Below are 4,659 nucleotides of genomic sequence, written 5' to 3'. Positions count from 1 at the left end.
CTAAATTACCATCTCATCGACGGTGGGATTGCGTGATAACCTCCAGGAGAACGCTGCACTTCCCAGGAGTCACGTGTACCCATTGTCACAGGAGAGAACGTTGGCTATGGAGACATATGTCACGGAAGCTGGGACGGGTTCATTCGGCCTCCATGTCACCGCCTCCTCGAGTTTCTTTTTTGTGAGGAAAAGGAGGGAGGACTGCGTCCGTGCATTGATTATCGAGGTCTAAATTCAATCACAGTGGGATTTAGTTATCCACTACCTCTCATCGCTACGGCGATGGAATCATTCCACGGAGCACGTTTTTTCACAAAACTGGACCTCAGGAGCGCGTATAATCTGGTGCGTATTCGGGGAGGAGACGAGTGGAAAACAGCGTTAGTACACATCAGGCCACTATGAGTACCTCGTCATGCCGTATGGGTGAAGAATGCTCCAGCCGTCTTCCCTTGTGAAGACTTACAGAAAACGTTTGACCTCTGTCATTGCCAACAAAGGGTATATAACAAAGTATTGAGAAACTTTTGTTATTGACCAAATACTTATTTTCCACCATAATTTGCAAATAAATTCATTAAAAATCCTACAATGTGATTTTGTGGATTTTTTTTCTCATTTTGTCTGTCATAGTTGAAGTGTACCTATGATGAAAATTACAGGCCTCTCTCATCTTTTTAAGTGGGAGACACAATTGGTGGCTGACTAAATACTTTTTTGCCCCACTGTACACACACACACAATATCCAAAGCAATGCTGCAAATAGCCAACAATTGATAAATGCACAAGAAAACAAATAAGCCACTGCTGCAGCAAAAAAGTTAATAATCTTTGTCACGCCCTGGCCTTAGTATTCTTTGTTTTCTTAATTATTTTGGTTAGGTCAGGGTGTGACATGGGGAATGTATGTGGTTTTTGTAGTGTCTAGGGTGGTTGTAAGGTTTAGGGGGTTTATTAGAGTAGTTGGGTTTATGTTTAGTATAGTAGTCTAGCTGTGTCTATGGTTGAGTGTCGGTATCTAGGAAAGTCTATGGTTGCCTGAATTGGGTCTCAATTAGAGACAGCTGGTTATTGTTGTCTCTGATTGGGAGCCATATTTAAGGCAACCATAGGCTTTAGCTGGTTGTGGGGAATTGTCTATGTTGAACRTTTGTAGCMTGTGTGTGTGCACTAYGTTTATAGCTTCACGGTCGTTTGTTGTTTTTGTATAGTTTGTAATAGTGTTTCGTTTCATGTTCATCTTCGTAGTAAAAATAAAAGAAGATGGCTTATTTTCCACATGCTGCGTTTTGGTCCGTCTCTCCTCCACACGATCGTGACAATCTTAATATCACATTCTCTATTGCTGTGTTATGAAATGATATACAACTCCAAGCAGTGGTAGATAAATACACAGATGACTGGCCTGATTGTACAGTGAGAGTGAGCTGATCTTCTCTGGTAATCTGTCAACGCTCACCAGAAATGGGAAAACATGCACAGAAATGTGTCTAGTCATAAGATATACAGTATATACCGAAATATGCATGCAAAAATATGCACACAAAAATGTAACATTTTGCATTCTGAGAAACACATTTTCACGAAATAACTACATAAGACGAGAACCACACAAACAACAATGTCCATTCGGAAATATTTTGATTTTGCGTGATCGCCCTCACTCAGTATATGCCCTCGACAGTATATGCCCTCTCCTAACCTTACCCTCAACAACAACCCCCTCACCCCACCCTGTTCCTCTCACCCCTTGGTGGTTTCAACCCTCAAGCCGATCTCTGTCACAAACACTTCACCATCAAGACCGCAGGAGAGAAGCAGCATGCAGCAGAAGGCTAATTGGTATTGTGTGGAGAATTGTCCTTTGTGCTCCTGCCACAGCCCCCAAACACACACACACACATACACACACAGTGACAGTGTGTCACTGGCACACAAGGACATTTGGAAAATCTGTTATGGGACAGCAGGATTAAAGAATGTGCTTACTCCACACTCTAGATGCTGGCTCGACACTATCCCAGCTCCCGCCTGTATTTTAACGGTTTAAGGGAAACAGCTAAATGCTGAGAGGGAAATGTCCCCAACAGCCTCTCTCATATTTTACAATCAGAGATTACCAGAGAACTCTCAACTCTGTGGGACCATGCTAATCTTTGACCCTTTTGCTCACTGTATAATCCTACTGAGGAATTATAGGGCCAGTGCTAGACACTTGACCACAACTTTCTCTCCCTGCGAGCCATTTTACACCCCTGGGATTGGTCTATGGGGAATTAACTCAGCTACTTAGCACAAGGGTAATTTAGCATTACTGGTATAAACCCGCTCCAGAAGTAGGGGTGGGTCGCCTGTTTAATATCCCCAGGGAGGAAGCCCACTGTTCAGGTAGGGAGAGCTGAGGAGATCCTTACCTCCAGAGCTCATCCTATGGATGGAAGGTACAGTATATGATAGGGCTGCACAATTTTGACAAAATATCTAATTGCGATTTTTGTGGGCAGATATTGCAATTGCGATTATGAATTGTGATTTTCAAACACTTAGGTGAAAACTTAATTCCATCAGACATGGTTGTTCAAGAGTCAGGGTTGAAAGCATCACTTCTAAAATTAGTTCATATGAATGAATACATACTGTGCTAACTGAATACAAAACCAAAACCAAAACCATTAGAAACACCTTCCTAATATTGAGTTGCACTCCCCCTTTTGACCTCAGAATAGCCTCAATTCATTGGGGCATGGACTTTACAAGCTGTCAAAAGCATTCCACAGGGAAACTGGCCCATGTTGACACCAATGCTTCCCACAGTTGTGTCAAGTTGGCTGGATGTCCTTTGGTGGTGGACCACTGTTGAGGCTGAAAAACCCAGCAGAGTTGCAGTCCCTGACACAAACCGATGTGCCTGGCGCCGACCATACCCCGTTCAAAGGCACTTAAATCCTTTGTCTTGCTCATTCACCCTCTGAATGCCAAACATACAAAATCCATGGCTCAATTGTCTCAAGGCGTAAAAATCCTTCTTTAACCTGTCTCCTCCCCTTCATCCACACGAATTGAAGTGGATTTAACAAGTAACATCAATAAGGAATCATAGCTTTCACCTGGTCAGTCTATTTCATGGAAAGAGCAAATTTTCTTTGTGTTTTGTATACTAAGTGTAGGTGATAGCATCTGTGATTTCTGTGTCTGCAGGACGTTTTGAAAACGAATCGATAATCAATGCCTGTTTAATGTAGGTGGCTGGCTGTGGCTGTGGCTGAGGCGCTTTGCTGCTGTCAACGCTTTTTACACCATGCAATCGTCGTAAAGTAGGGGCTTGTTCTTCTTCAAATTATTGAATACATTTGTTGTCGCCACAACTCTGAAGCACTTTTTACACAGCACTTGTTTAATATCTGTTTGCCTATAGCCAAAATACTGCCATACCACTGAAGATGCGCCTTTCTTTGGCATCAAATCGATCTCGTTTAGCAGTCACAGCACTCATGTTTCCGAGGTTTACGGAGGTAAAGCTCTCGCTCTCCTCACTAGCATCTAACAGCGCTTAGGACACTTGTGATTGGTCAGCATGTGCATGCCATGCAGAAAGTGAGGTCAGCAATCAGGGTTTCCTAAACTCGGTCCTCAGGACCCCAAGGGGTGCACATTTAGTTTTTTTGCCCTAGCACTACACAGTTGATTCAAATAATCAACTAATCATCAAGCTTTAATAATTTGAAACAGCTGTGTAGTGTAAGGGCAAAAATTAAAACGTGCAGCCCTTGGGGTCCCGAGGACCGAGTTTGGGAAACGCTAGCGCATCTCATTGGAAGAGATGCCATAGTATCATTATTGTTGTATTAATGGAGTGTCAAAAGTGAATCGCAGCCATTTGCGATATGGATATTGCAATTTCGATCTGACTTTGATTAATCATGCAGCCCTAGTATATGGATTGGCAAACATGCATGCTTACTAGTGTCTATGTTAACAAATGTTAACATATTACATCTAGACCTATTCAGCTGCTGTGCAAATGCAAAGACAGTGAGAAGCACAAACAGAACAATTTTCCACTACATAGTGCTATACCCATTTATACAAGACAAACTTCTTTAGCATGTGTGGCTGAAGAGAAACTTATTGTAGAAAGCACACAGCCTTCATGAATACAATACATGGTAAGAAAACAGAAGTCTGGGAGTCATACAGTAGGTCAATATTTAAGTCAAGATTAACCTGCTTTACTTACAGTGGATATAAACATAGGCCCAACTGTTTTCAGTGTTGACCAAAGTCGTGACAACGTCCATGATATCACAGAGTATCTAAGTCAAAGAGCTTGACCAATGACAAGAGGATTTGCATATATATACACAGTACCAGTCAAAAGTTTGGACACACCTTCTCATTCAAGGGTTTTTCTTTATTTGTACTATTTTCTGCATTGTAGAATAAAAGTGAAGACATCAAAACTATGAAACAACACATATGGAATCATGTAGTAAGCAAAACAGTGTAAAACAAATCTAAATATATTTTATATTTTAGAATCTTCAAAGAAGCCACCCTTTGCCTTGACAGCTTTGCACACTCTTAGGATTCTCTCAACCATCTTCATGGAGTAGTCACCTAGAAAGCATTTCAATTAACAGGTATGCCATGTTAAAAGT

The sequence above is a fragment of the Salvelinus sp. IW2-2015 genome, linkage group LG27 (assembly GCF_002910315.2).
Source record: "Salvelinus sp. IW2-2015 linkage group LG27, ASM291031v2, whole genome shotgun sequence".
Classification (NCBI taxonomy): domain Eukaryota; kingdom Metazoa; phylum Chordata; class Actinopteri; order Salmoniformes; family Salmonidae; genus Salvelinus; species Salvelinus sp. IW2-2015.
Note: the sequence above shows the minus strand (reverse complement) of the source record.